This window comes from Epargyreus clarus, unplaced genomic scaffold, assembly GCF_041222505.1.
Source record: "Epargyreus clarus isolate Ecla_fem2 unplaced genomic scaffold, WU_Ecla_fem_2.2 ptg000008l, whole genome shotgun sequence".
In the NCBI taxonomy this organism is placed as follows: domain Eukaryota; kingdom Metazoa; phylum Arthropoda; class Insecta; order Lepidoptera; family Hesperiidae; genus Epargyreus; species Epargyreus clarus.
The window spans coordinates 11,688,950-11,705,162 of NW_027332216.1; the positions used below are offsets into that span (position 1 = coordinate 11,688,950).

The following is a 16,213-nucleotide window of genomic DNA, read 5'->3' on the forward strand; positions in this document are numbered from 1 at the left end:
CATCTTTGAACTACAGTTTCGAACAAACGTAAGTCAAACACGCCAATTTTCGCCTTATGAATTTTTAACGAATTCATGCCTTTTGTTTCCTCGTTTCCATCATTTTCACGAATTTTAGAATTATTTTCTGGATATAAAACAAAGAAGAATTTTAGTAGGAAGAATTTTCTATTAAAACAGTGATTAGTTTTAAACATGCCATGACGAAAAATACTATTAATAAAAATGAATAATTGATCCTAAAGATGTGATTTATTTCAATTTCTCGTTACGAATTTCAAGTACGCAAGGCTAAGGAGACATCGCTCACATAAATACATAGAATACATACATACGTAGTACGATAGTTTTGCGAAGAAAACCTTTAATATTGATGTAATAAGAGATATTTCTAAACTACAATTGAACCATAAATCCTTTAACTGTATTTCTTTAGTTGGCATAAAAAGGTAAACAGAACAGAAATCAAAAGGAATACTGATTTATAGAACGCAATAACCTGAAAAGAGAAGCAAGACGAATGTTTTGACAAGCTCCACCAAATCACAACAAGCCAGAGGTAATTTATTTTTAATATTATATCCAACGTTTTTCTGGCAATAAATATGGGGAACGTAAACGTGGAATCGAAAATTCCCAGCGTTATTGGGGTTGCCACAAAATAAACAAGAAAATAATTTTGTGAGTTACACAAATCTTAGATGGGGATTTTGCGTGCAGTGATGGAAAAGTGATATTAATCGATTTTCTGGTTTCCATCGTTTTAAACTAAGCTGGATTTTTAGGAATTTGTATTTATAAAAATACTGACCTATTTTTCAAAAAAGAAAGAAACCTGACCACCAATCCATACTTCGCCAGTGCGATTGCCTGTAAACTAAAACTCACTTTTTTTAGCAGACATGTATCTGCTAAAAAATAGAATAAAAAAATTAAATATACGAGTAATGATTGTAGCTTCAGGCTTAGGTGGACGAAAGTCGCATTTTTTTTAACTTTATTATAATGTTCTAGAAATGTGCTGTCATAGAAATAGTCACGAAAAAGAAATAAGTTAATAAAAGCAATTCGTGCTATAAAGTCCAATTTATACGGAAAGGAAACTAAGTGTGATTATTTTTAAATAAAAATAACTTTTTTTTATTATAATGCTCAAAATACACGATGCCAATTTCAAAATTTTCGTTTCACCCTCATTCCAATCGTATGACAAACATATTTCTCAGAACGTCGAACTAACACCGTTCCAGTTTTTCGTGATCTATCACAATTCACAGATCTTCCAGGAAGTCAGAAAATAGTCCAAACTAACAATGTGTCTTTCCTATCATTCGATAATAAAATAGCTGTAACGTGCCAAGGCGTGCTACATGCCAAGTTTTAAACTTAATAGTGTAAAGAACAACACTGGCTTGAAATATTGGGAACGAAATACTCGTAGGTACACCCTTTGATAAGTATAATAGAAAGATACTTCACTGCCTTGAAATTGAGTGAAGCCACAAAAGGATATTTTTTTCATTTATTATTTTAATTCTTGACAAATAAAAACATTTTTAGGGAAAATTTACGTATAAGTAACTAATACTACATAATTTACGTAATAAATAAGTACTTCAAACATTTTAGGCACATTACAGAAAGGACACGAGGCAATATTTTATTTACGCAACTTCAATTCTCAAAACTGTGTACACTTTCTTGTTAGGTATGATCAATCTATATATTTTACTCATCTACGGTACACGCAAGATTGGTTTGTTCAATAAACGTATTGTTTATTTTTAGTTCTAGGTTCCAGAAATATACCTGGCGGCCCGACTTCGGTATATTACGTATGTAAACCATCTTTTTATCTTTTTTAGTTTGCAATACTTTTTATTTGGTTATATTGTAATGATTTGTTTCTTTTATGTAGAGTTATGTTTTTGTAGTCGTTTTAATATCATTCTAAAAACTTTATTGCTTATGTTTACGCAGTTAGTCCATAGTTTAGTTAGAATAAAGTCTGATTATTTTGTTTTTGTGATGAAAACAGTAAACAAACATGCATCCTTAAAGACTAATTTGTAAATCATAATATATTTGCCTTTAATTCTACTTAAAACCAGAGCATTCGTTTAATGCCAATATAAGTACACAGTTCCCAAAATCGCACTTCCGACAAACTACCAAAAATAATGAAAAAGAAAGACAAATCCAATAACTAACCAATAAAGGAAGACGAGAAACAAATTTATTTCAATACCACCAATTTATGCACTGCAGCACCAAATCCTGTAATATTTGGACGCGACGCAGTGCGACACTATAAAATCGGAATATTCTGAGGCCGCATGCGTAGCTATAAATTGCTTTTCGTTGTATCAAATCCTAAATGAAATAAGATACAGATCCATACTCAGTTTTAAGATAAATTTCATAAAGATTGGATATCACTGATTTCGAAGTTTTCGTTTAAATCATTTCAAGATTTAAAAAATAAGTTCACAAAATTCTTAGTTATCTTCAAAATGATATTTTGTTTTAGACTTCCACCTCATTAAGGAATTTTTAATTGGACACAAAAAATATATCTCGATATTTATATACCTTCTCTTCCATTGCCATCTCGTATTTTTTCTTTTTAACAGTATCGGCTCTACAGAGTTGAATCGTAGTTTCCAGGAAATTCTTGTTTATTCTTTTAGTTGCGTACTTGTGCCTATTACGGAAACAAACTAAAACTTTGCTTCTTTATAAAGGCCCGCTAGGCCTTCTATCAATTCTTCGCGGGGTTTATGGTTCGATTCTCGATTAAAATTTTGAATTTAGATTTTTGTTCTAGTTGTTGTGAACGTTTTACAAGGATTGGTTTTATTAATTTATTTATATTTTAATTGAATACTACAATACTCACGTAAAATCGTTCACTGTAGTGCTTACTTTATTAGCCGAGTAAGTAAGCGTCGTGTGCCAGTTAAATAAACGCCTATAACAAGTAAACGCCATGATTTCGGTTGACTAGCAATTTTTTGTTTGCTCTGGGAGAAATTTTCAAAAGATACCGGATCTTTTGGTGAAGTTTGGATTATGTGAGATTTTTACTCACTAAATTCTCCTCGCCTCTTCCATACAAACGCTCAGGTGCTTCAGTGATCCTCTTAAAATCTCCTCGGAGCAAATAGCCCTAGTCCACGCTTCATGAGAACTAACGAATTGGTGCCTTCTCAAAAGTAGAAAAATCAGGATTGGGAGGCTCGAGCAGCTAACCTACTCCCGTTGTTAATCTATTGAATGTGTTGCCTTCACAAGATCGACATATGACACTTACTGCATATATTGTCATTATTCGACCATTGGTAGGCAAATATTCGATAGTTTGATAAAATATTAAAAATGGAAACTAATTTGTCCTGTCATGTTATAGAAATTTGCACAAAAGAAAACCTTAGATATTTCTAAAACAAAACACGAAGCCATATTATTCCTTTCGGCGTATTAATTTTTAAGTAAATATACCTACAAAGGACGGTCACGTAGGCGTTTTTATCTCTCTTCAGGAACGCTAATTGTGGAATGCCGAATGGAAAGTTTTATGGACGCTTTATCGTTTTATTTTAATGGTCATTGTTTTTGTTTGCTCATCTAAATTATTTTTAGTACTGCTTGCGGTGCTTCACTGTAATAATGTTGTTCATTAAAATTGTAAGCTATTTTAATATAGAGACTAGTTTCAATATCAAAGTTCGTATTCTAATTAACTTAGTTAATTGGATTACGTATATAAGGTCAATTTCGCAGTGCAACAAAGATTTTCAATTTTTTGAAAAGAATACTCAGATGAGGAAATATTATTGAGTTTAAATATGTCCATTATATACTACCGGTATAGGTACTTTTATTCATGCTCAAATGCAAATTGTTAAAGATCCGTCATCAAACTATATTATAAACAAATAAAGAAATTGCAAAATCCTGCCATTTATAACGCGTTGTTGCGTTGAAGGCTTACGTTTAAAATGCGTTTTGTAAAAAATCCTTTGTATACTTTTTTTGGAAAATTAGAAAGCGAAAATCTGAACGAGTCTATAAACTTACCAAACTTTTGAAATTCAATCAATAATAGGAACTTAAATATTACAAGCACGTACAAAATAAACAAAAAAAAAACACTTATTTACACTTATGAAGTGCATGTATTTAAGGCATAAACATATCACACCTTTAAGGGTCTCACAAAACATTGTGTTAACCCTTAATAAGCCATAGGACTATTATTTCCCACCTCAAAGTTGCCCACAAACTTATTTTTCTTTTTTTTTATTTCTACAGATATAATAAAATAAATCGAACGTATATTAAGATCGATAGTTTTTCTAAGATTTTTTCTACCAACGCTTCTTTCTAAACGTCAACTGTCAATGTCAATGGTCATTCAAAGTTAAAAGTTCATTTTAACGGTCATTTTCTCCCAAAATTTGAAATAGTTTTTGAAACTACGCCCAGAAAAATTCCTCTAAGTATGCAATTGTTTTTATTTCGTAAAGTAGAACATGTATTTTATCTATTACTATAAAGATAATGTACGAAATAAGTTACGTTGGTATATTTTTTCTAAAATAGTGGGAAATTATTTACCTATAATAAATTATTTACCTAAAAAAAAAACTACTTGCTACCTACTAATTTTTTTTTTAGTATTCAAGTCTTTAATCTCAATATAACCTCGTACTGGTATATTAAAATCAACTTGTTTGAAGCCATGGCCGATTAAGGGTTAACCAACAAAGTTGGCGTTAAATATATGATATGAGGAGACGGAGTTGTGAAATTTTTACACTTCGTTAAGCTTAGGCGCCTCCGACATCTACATATTTAAATTAAATCTCATGTGTCCTGTCGTGTAATACTGTAACAGGTAGGAAAAGGTTTAAAACGAAATTCAAAAAAGGCTTGATGAAAACTCGGTGTTTGCTGACAAAATATTTATATAGATGGAAATGGGTGAGTGATTTTAATTATAAAGAGGAAGGGAAATAGAATCAAACTTTAATAAATATCACGCGTATTATGTTTTGTCTGCAAATAAATAGGCAATTAGTAAATATCTAGAGGGCAATTTCCAAAAGGTTAATTAAGTATATTGTTTTTATAATATTGTTACTTGAATTTACTAGAACACGGTATCCGCCTTTTTTTTCGTGGGAAAACCCTTCATGGGTTCCTCTCAGCTGCGGGGGCAGTGGAGAGGATATGCCGGACTCTTACCGGCTAAAACCCCACGGTGTTCCTCTGAACGCTCTTTGTCGGGACCACGGGTACGCTAATAGCACTCGTCCGCGGTCCCGACAGCACACGGTATCCGCCTGAAATCAAAACACTAAGCTTAATTGTAGAATAGTCGGTAGTCTAATATAATAATAAATGAAGTTTTTTTGTTTTTTTAAGATAACTGACAATCTCTCTGACTTCGTCATTAATAACCCTATATTTTTATTGAACGCAACCCTTTTATGTCTCACTGCTGCACTCTTATTTCTTACTCAAATTGGAAAGAACATAAAGCATACTTACGTTGCGTCTATGGGTTGGTTAATAAAAAAGATGATTATTAGCTAACCCATTTTGGATGACTACAGTATAACAATAATGACTTGTGGGACTAACGGTTTAACATGCACTTCAAAGAACGGAAGAACGAGATATATTCACTACTTGTCATACTTACAACTAACAACACCAGTTGCTTAACTTTGTACCTAATATGATCTACTCAAACAAAGCCATAGTCTCCCATTCTTACCAATAAATCACGTAAAGTAAAATTTATTCATGAAAAATTTTGGAAAGATAAAAATTAGCAACAACAATTGAAGGATTTCCTTAGTTTCAATTTAGGAGCGGGCTTAGCGGCAATATATCAAGATGACTTTGGCCGCTGATTTACGGCGCTGGCGGAGTATGAAAAATTAAAACTCCCTTTGTTCCTACCGCTTAACATCCTGAACAATTTCAGTATCCTTTGTACTTATTATCTTCCGCACCCGTTTGTGGTTAATATTTTATATTTAAGGAACAACAGGGCGCAGTTGTGTCCGTCCACGAAATTATTTTAGATTACCTCCGCCGTGTGTAGTTGCTCTCGCGGAAGTTTATTAACAATGAGAATGCTTAATGGATTTGTAGCGGCTACAGTTGAATAACGCTTTTTATGCACACCTAAAATTAGTATTCCCTGTAGATGTCATGTTCATACAAATACAAGAACATACATATGACTTCATATACACTGATCGTTTCCATATCTAGGTGTGGATTGAATTTTCTCTGTTGTTCACGGATGTTCTAACAAGTATCATGTGGTTGTGTTCAAAGGAAGTTGAGGAAAGAATGGGGTAGACTATAACTCATTTTGATTTTAAACCACTTTAAGTCTTTCGAAAAAATATGTCTACTATTCGATTTTCCGAAGCAAGGAAGTGCGTATGAAATTTAATTACTAGCGGTTACTAATCCAACTCCCGACTGCGCCTGATCTTCCTTAACTTTATAAATTATCATCATCTACAGAACTATACTTTTAGCTTTCGTTCTAGCACTTATTTACCTTTATATAATAAGCATTCATATTCCACAAATTACTATATAAGCTTAATAACAATACTTTTACGTATTTTTTACTTTAACATTGTCCTTGGTTAGTGGATTATTTTATATTTGAGAAACAAACGGTGCACAGTCGTGTCGTAAGCGCAAGAACGTGACATGATAACGAAGTATGGAAAGCCCGGAAATATTTTGAGCTTCAGCTACTTGCTTTAAAATAATATACTATTGTACGGCTGGGAATGTTAAAATGTTTGTTGTAAAAATTTTGACTGTGGTAGCAATGACAATAATTTTAACGTGTTGCATATTGTAAAGGTGACGCTTGACTTTTTCGAAACTAACCCCATAGTAGGATTGTGAGTAAATACTGCCTTTCATGAATATCTGTATTAAAGTTGACAAAGAATAGATTTCACGTCGATCGTAGTTGCAATGCTATTCTGAAGATTTGATATAAAACGCAAAAGATCGAATCTGCCTTATGAATACTGCTGCTATTAAGGACTCGAATGAATGTTGGGATTGTGCATTTGCAGGATAAAGTTACAAGTTCTATCATATTTTGTATAATTTGGAAGTAGCAAACGAGCACGCAGTCCACCTGATCGTGGCCCATTAAAATCTAATCAATTCCAAATAAGATAAAATTTCTACCATGGGTTAGCCACAGAGGCGTTGTCCCCTGAGGACTAAGTATGACTCCCTTACCACACCGTCTAAACCGGAATACAGCAGCGCTTAACATTGCTATTAGATAGAAATAGGAGTTGCGGTAGTTCCTGTTCCGGTAGTCGAACCACGAAAGGTTCTACCTTAAAATATTACTAATTCAGTAGCATTTGCTTTCATTTTTCATTGAGAATTTCAGGTAAAACTAGGGAACCCTTAGAACTCAAATAACCATCTATGTGTTGATAATGCCAAAACCCAAACTTAAGGTTAAGACCCGCCATATAGTAAATATCATTAAATTGCGGGTCGCGCTTGACCGCAGGTACCGACCGCAATATCCTAGGCCACTTTATTAAACAAGTTTCTTGGAAGATTTCGTATTTCATACAACATTTTTGAATGTAATTCGTAAATTAATAAACTTTCTTTTATTCCTTAAAAACTGAACCAATGCAATCCAACTGTTCAGTATTGACTGTCCTATATTTTAATCTATCCTTAATAAATAGAAATCTCTAAAACCGATCACACCCCACGGGTTAAGACTGACGGTTTGATCACAACCAATGCATTAATACCTTTATTTTAAGTTTCTCATCTCATTTCCAACCAATTTTGAAATCTTTATATTTTTAAATCTAGGATTTCCACCAGAAAAGTTCTGTAAAGACACATCAAAATACTCGAGAACGCTCTAAAAGCAGTCATAAGTCAACTAGTATGCAGAACTTTAGTTAACGTAAACATTTTGTCTTGAAATATGACATGAGCCGCAAAGCTTATGAAGCAATGACGCAGACCTTTTAAAATTCTTGGCGATCCTTTTACGAGTGTACGTGTCTGGCGAACAAATAGCGGATCTATTCATGAAAGGCATGATTTCAACTGACCTCTTCAAGATTTGGCAATAAAAATGGAATCCGAGGTATAATTTGAATGTTTACAGTCAGCGGTCATATAACTTAATTCATTTTGGGTTTTATTGCTTGTTGGGTTTAGGTCTAAGCCGTTTAGGCTCACGGTACGGGTATAACTATGTCTTATCTAATATACGGTGCGAGCTTTCAGTAGTTTAACAATGGTTTAGACAAAAAAGGATGTCAATGCCTTACAAAAATTGCATTGAAACACAAGTTATTCTTGTGTGATTGACTTTAAAACCGCTGGCAGATTTTGTGGATCTGAACGTTTATGTGTTTTTCAAGATCAAAAACTAAACCTAGGTAAGATTAGATTCCTATTCGAGGTATGTCACAGATACGTTGCTACCACACGGGACTAAGATGGAACGCTTCGAAAAATAATGTCTCCCTTACCACACCCTTAAAACTAGAAAACAATACCGTTTTACACTGGTGTTATTAAGCAGAAACAGGTGTAGCGGTGATGCTACGGGTGGTGCTACAAAAGGTTTTACCAACAAAATCTACCTACCCAGAGTACCCCGGTATATACATCTATAAATTATACAACTAGTTACAGTGTTTACATAAAGTCTCGTTCCCGAGATTCAAATAAACATTTCTAATTCAGTTCTCGTCTAATCCCTAGCTTACGAAACGTTTACCCAACAAGATGTTACTGTTCCTAAAACCGAAACACTTGTACAAGGCTTCTGTAAATGTAGACTGCTGTTCTGTACCCTTACCATGAGTTTTCAAAACATCCCACAATTTTACGTTACGTTTACTCACTCCATTATTCTGTTCCGTTTGCTTTAGCAGACTGAGTAAACGTAACAATAAGTAAGTGCTCAAGTCTTTTTGTCTGCCTGACATGTTAGCAAAAAAAGATACAAAACATAAAGCGCCATTTTGTCAATTTATACATTTAATGTTACGTTACTGATACTACAGTTCTGATACAATCCGCTAGGGGCGCTGATTGGGAATTGTATGGGCAATGCGTAAACAAATACTAAAACAGTCATATTTGTCAAAAAGTAAAAACTCATGGTAAGGGTACTGTACGGTTTTAATTTACGGCTACGTTTTTTAGGTTAGACGGCAGCTATTTCGAGGCGACCATTATAACAAGACACCTGAGCTTGATTATCTAGGTGTTCCAAATGGCTTTTTTCTTACCTAGGATTTAAACCAGTTGTAATTAAGCTTAATTTAAGTAAGTACTGGATTTAAAACATAATTTTGCCTTGAATTAAACACTGTCCCACTGCTGGGCAAAGATCTCTTATCAGGAACATCAATGCTCAAGTGTGGATCGCTTCTCTCAAGCTCAAGTCTTTTCAATGAATACAAATAATTTCTTATAAAAACATAATTTTGGGAACTATAAAGATGCCTGGGATTCAAACCTTGGACCTCAATTGACAATTGAGAGGTCAAAGAGGAAACCTTTGGGTTATTCCTGTTTATACCACGATTTATACAAATTTCAAAAAGAACAAAGATATTATTATGATTGGTGCATCCAGAGAACATCAGAACAGATCACTACTACATTAAATTTGCAAATACATTCGAGGCGCCTCCAGACAATCTATAAAGACTATCTCTACGAGGATGTTAACTTATAGCATGCGGATATGAAATTGTTTTTGCCTCCTTTTTCTCTTTACAAATATTTCCGAGGGTAACATGTAAAACGAGGTAGGTAGTATAAAAATAGTTCTTTACGTTCTCTTGCTAATATTGCGGTTCTGAGCGGTCAAGCGCAGCGGTGTTTGTTAATCTTTACTGGGCTTTCCTCCTAAACCCGACGACATATTTACCTACAGCGAAGGCAAAAGAGTAAGGTAAGTGAGAAATTTCTTCCCTTTTCGAATATCACAGCAATTCGAGGCTTCACCCGACATATTGCGGTCATGCTCAAGCGTATACGGTCAAGCGTTGCCCGCTATTTATTAATCTTTATTACACATCCCTTCCCGGGCTAAGGGACAGAATTTACCTGCTAGGAAACCCTGCTCGCGTACAATCATGTTATTGAACAGTTATTGGACATCGAAAGTTATTGCATTGGGTGCTTGGGTAATAATTTTGGTCCTTCGCAATAATGTACTGGTAAAATTGTGCTCAGAAGTCACTTAACCCTCTTAACATAAATAATATGTCAGGGTGATATGATTTAAGTATTTTTTGCACAATAATTTCAAGATCATTTGTTATGATTTTCATAACAGAGTTGTATCCTTAATTATGTTTAACAATATATCAAGAAGAAAGGTGTGCGTAACCAAATTCTTATTATTTTACGCACAATGAAGTTCATAGATGTTCAGGTTCATATGTCCCCACAAATAGTGACTGACTTGTGTCAAGATTGACCACGATCAAGACCTCAGGTCCGCGTAGAATTGCACAAAAATTAAACATTTTTTATTATTTTATTGTACAGATTATAAATCTATAATTCTATCAATAGACTAGTCCATAAATATTTGAGCTTCAATAGCATAAATGAAATCGGATTTTGATAAAATTGTTCGAAACCTGACAATACAAATAGGGCGGTAAGGCTTATAGCCAGGCGCGTTGCCAAGTCGCCGAGCTCAGGTGTCTAGTTATAATGGGCGATACACGTAAGGGACCATTTATAAATGATGCCTTCCTGCTATAGAACGGCTGCAAGAATTGTTACAGGGTAACGGGCTAGGTCTTTTTATATGTTAATAGGTTGGGATATACATATATAAACATTTGTTTTGCTTCATTTATTGACGTAATATACCTATAATTATATAGCGGTTTATTGTCAAATGATGCAACATACTTATAAAATAAACTAATGTAAAAAAAACAAACAATGTCTTAAATGCATTAAAAACAAAAAAAAATAACTCATAACTTATAAAGGCAAAGGAAAAAAATATATACTTAAAATATTATAATTATTACGTCATTAATAAAAGAGTTGTAACTTAGATATTGCTCTTTTTTCTTTTTGCAAATGATTAGATATCAGAGAATTTGGCTAATTGCCGATGATAATACAAGTTTACTATCTTTATGCTTCTTTTCTATTCAATAGCGTACACGTAATTCACGTAATCATAATAAATTTCCTAGTATGTGAGGGTTACTGGATCACCTGTGTCGCGACTAGGGACTAAACCATTATGTGATGTTATTTATGGATAATCTGTAATGATGTACGCACTTATACATTAAAGTAAAGCCTTTTATGAGCAATACATTATGTCATAATAATTTATCAGCTAAGTATCCAGATGCGACCAACATAAGCGCGGGGACTTCATAAAATAAACTTATGTGTACTGCTTATGTTTCTTTAAAAAAGTAGTTTAAGTATTGGTTTTGATATGTTTTTCTAACAGCGCTTACCGTATACGACCGTTAGTAATAATAATAATCAATCTGTGTTTTATCTGTCACAGATTGATAGTTGACAATATTTTCATACTAAGCCGGCATTGTCAATATAGCCATATTTGGGTACGAAATAAAATAGACAGATTAACTCAATAATTAGATAATAACTCCTGCATTCTTAACAATTTTGAAAAACCAGTCTTAGTTTATTGTTTGAGATTATTTTTTTAATCATCTTTTCCACAAATCTTACCGTGCCTACCAAAATTAATCATTTAATTTTCATCTACCCTGCCTTTGTCAAACTACGATCTTTCGGTAAAACATTGGATACATTTATTATTAATAACGGGTAGTCTACAACGAATATAAAACCAGCAGACAAATCTCTCAGTCACTTTGTAAATTAACTAGGTCTAGCATGTCAAGGAGAGGTCTAGTTAAAATGGACGGCCTATATAATGTTTTTGCCTAACCTAAAGAGCGCGCGAGGTGTAAATTAAAAAGAATGACATACGAAAGCATTCCTACTTTCTCTGACCTGTAAAATACAACGTATTTTTGTCTAAAATCTTAGAAAGGTTCATTTCAAAAAAGATGTTTAGCCTTGCTTTTAGTCTAGTCACTTTTTTGGCGACATAACTTTCAAAACAAAACTCACTCTTCTCAAACGCGTGCATCAGTATTATTTTTGAAATTGCACGTTCCGTTTATAGTTTGCAGGTGAACACATAGTTCTTCAAGAAGGATATATGACAAAAAAAATAGGACAGGGATTTAGATATCTAGATTAAAATACGGTCCAAAGATTCACACGCATCGAAAGAGCCATGTGGTTGTTCGTCCTATATAAATTGGTAGAAACTCGAATCGTCGGAATCCACCATAGGATGATAAAACGATATAAACTTGTTCTATGAACAAATGGTATTTTTCCCTTACTCCGAAAGATATTTTTTTCGAACATACTGGTATACTCGTAGACACATACATACAGTATGTGTCTACGCGTATGTCTATCTTTGGTATACCCTACAACACTAACGGCTTGATGGATTTTAACATAATATTAAGAGGTGCTACTGAATACATCTAAATTCTGAGAGTGATATTGGTTACATTATTTCTCTCTTTATTTGCCATTTTTTTAATTCGGCCTTTTTTTATAATACAGATCAATGGGCCTACCACCATCTTTTAAAAACGTCTTTATAACTTAAACTTATATCCTCCTTAAAACAGTAAAATATTCCGTTATACACAGATGAACAAACTTAAACCTTTATTAATTTTTCGCTTATCCATTGTATAAAAGCAACTGAAATTGTCATATTTTGATTAAAAAGTTAAATTTCCTGCAAAAAAGTAAAAGTATGATTAAAATAAAATTGTTTTAAGAGATGGTAGTAACCCCCCACTACGAGTTTAGTAACACGACGTGCACATAACAATTTAAACATATTCACGGCATTTTATTTCATCTGTCACAAATGTCATTGTTTGTTTTCAAATTAGAAATTGGAATGCAAACAAAATCCTGTCACAAACAACGTACTAATGATTGCGTGTCATAATAATTACGTCCCGTCAATTTCAGATCTAGTTAGGTGTGATATTTTCTAGGGCTGTTGTAGGAAACAGGTTTCGGATACAGATACGTATTCTAATTGAAACTCCCGTTATTCGGATAATTTTCAAATTAATAATCGCATCGAAATGAAATTGTTGCAATTAATTATTACATATTTTTTGTAAGAAATAATGTTTTGAAATTGAAATCAATAATTTTAATAAAATTGTACTAATAACTATTTCTATTATTATGAAGTTTTATACAAAAAAAAACAGTGCTAGTCACAGACTTGTAACACATGGTGATATATAAATTCCGGTCATAACCGCTATAAGTAATTTTTTATCATGAAATCAAACTTTTCATTTTAAGAAGGTTAATCTAATCCTACTTTAATTATAGCTCTATATCAGTGCGGATTCGGACCTTTTATTGTATATTTTACATCGAGTCGTTTTAGTAACGGTTATGAAATTCTGTAACTACCCTAATATTAACCGCATACACAAACCACAACGCTCGATTGGAGTTGACGTGACATAATTAGAACAGTTCAAATAGCTAATGCAAATGGACCATGATTTAAATATATTAGCAATCATTTGTAAACAAAACTTAATTACTTATAATAGTATGAACATCATTTGCAATACAATCGAGGGTGGCAGATTTGTATGTAAAACGATTGTAATGTAACCGCATTAATTTTTTCAACTGTTACTTTTAAACGGTTAACAGTAAACGGTTTAAACTGTTTGATTTTTTTATATGACCTTTCTATAACGCCTCTAGTTTAATTATTGTATATTTAAGTGACTGCTATCCAATGAAAACAAATGTAACCGATAGCTTAATGCGTTTTCCGAAGCACAAAATCTTGTATAAAATCCCATCAACGGTCACCCATCCGACACTAAACCATGCCAGACTTTACTTATATCACAGATCGTTTACGGCCAGCTCTATCCGCGGGATACACGCTCCCTTAACACACTTACTATATGGCTATTGCGAAAATTTGGCAAAATTTACGCGAATACAACGCGAACATTCACAACGTTGCCAAGAGCTTGCTTACTTCCAAACAGTCCATATGTATGCTCTTTACACTGAAAATTATGGCAGTACGTTTTGCCTATGAAATTTTGAAAATCTGATCCAAATTTCCGTTCCTTTGTATGGAATTATTAAGTGAGCTACTGCCCAACATTTCAGGTATAGTTGTTTCGTGCCTATGGACCTACATGAGCCTGATATTTCAAAAATAAAAATACCACTGATTCTACTGAATATCTTGTTATATTTAAAGCAATATTAGGTACTAAGACTGGCTTATAACGAGAAAATAAAGCTAGGTTTTCATATAGTAAAATCTTAAAATAAATAATAATTTAAGAAGAAAGTATGTACTTTTTTCTACTTTTATATCTCTTTTTTCGCTACAGACACAAAGACAATTACATGAATAAATATATTAAAGGTGGTAGAACCCTTTGTGGTTCGACTCCGGCGGCACCACCGCCACACCTATTTCTGCCTAATAACAGCAGTGTTAGGCGCTGCTGTGTTCCGGTTTGAAGGGTGTGGTAAGGGAGACAGACTTTTCCGAGGCGTTCCAGCTTAGTCCTGAGGGGTAGCGGCGCATCTGTGGCCGACCTCAGGTAGGAATATCTTATCCTATCTGGGGTTGATTACAGATGTCCATGGGCGGCAGTAGCCACTTACCATCAGGTGGACTGCATGCTCGTCTGCTACTCTTATATTATAAAAAAAAAAAAAAAAAAAAAAAAATTTAGAAAAGTCATTTAACCTTATAAGATTACCATATACCCCCAATTACAGAAACCGGAACCTTCTATACCGCTGTCAAATTAGAAGACGAATCAAAATTTCTAATTTGAAAGCATATTTTCGCACCAGTTGGCTAATTAACAGCAAATCTAAATACATTTTCAATTTCATTGTACAGTCAGCTCCAGTAGTAGATGAGCAGATCAAAATTCCATAAATACCTATTAGGTACACCCATACGGTTGTACAGTCAGCTCAGTCAAAAGTAGACAAAGTAGGTTTCAAAAAATATCTATACAGTATACAAACAAGCGTATATATGTAGCTAAACACCGTATGTGCAAAATGGCTAACGTCACTAATATGATATGTCACTGTTCAGCTACTTTTGACACTGTAGTGTTCATCTACTTTTAAAACTTTAACACGTTCATCTAGTTGTATTTAGCTATTTATGAACGCTTGGGTGTATGGATATTTTAAAAATAACCTGAACCTTAACCTGTTCACCTACTTTTGGAGCTAACTGTAAAACTGAGTAGATTGTTCACATTATACTACTTGTGTTTAGCTATTTACGAACGCTTGGGTGTTTGGATATTTTTGAAACCTTAACCTGTTCACCTACTTTTGGAGCTAACTGTACGACTGAGTAGATTGTAAATATTCCGTTTAATTTCAACTTAACTCAAACTGTCATTCAATCTACAAAAACGTAACCTGGATATTAATCTTCCCTTATAAAATGATATCTTGCATGCAGAGTATATCTAAAGATTAATTGCGCCTGGCACCGACAACCTTTGATCGGGGTTCACAGGGTCGCAAACAACATGAACAGCTAATATTGGCAGATTATAAATTTTCAGTTTCATTAGCAAACTCATAAAACATTACCTTATAAATTTTCCTGTAAAAAGCAGGTAAAATCGAAAATTAAAATGGCATGGCAAGGTTAAATTGTTATTTTAAAGCTTATTATTTTTGCTCTTTTTTCACAAAACCAAACTGTGCAAGGCAATTATATTATTTTTTCTTAAACTGTATTGTAGGCACGAAAGTGGAACCACTGTTAATAAACACTGATTTTGTAAGAAATATTAGAAAAGAGGGCTGAAAAGTGCCATATTATCGTGGCATAAACATGTGGGCGCCCCCGTAGATAGATCTTCAATGGTATTTCGATTCAACTGATTCAACCAATATTAATAAAAATATAGTTAAAACATTTAAATGAATAAGCGTTAATGCCACCAGAGTAACAATAACATCCAAGCACAATACCAAACAGTTC

The 16,213-nt window shown here is 33.4% G+C and overlaps 1 protein-coding gene across 1 annotated transcript in view; it reads left to right on the forward strand.

The window, feature by feature from the left end:
* LOC140744446 (uncharacterized) overlaps positions 1-16,213 on the forward strand; it is a 241,516-nt gene that overhangs the window by 97,388 nt on the left and 127,915 nt on the right. The window lies entirely within an intron of this gene.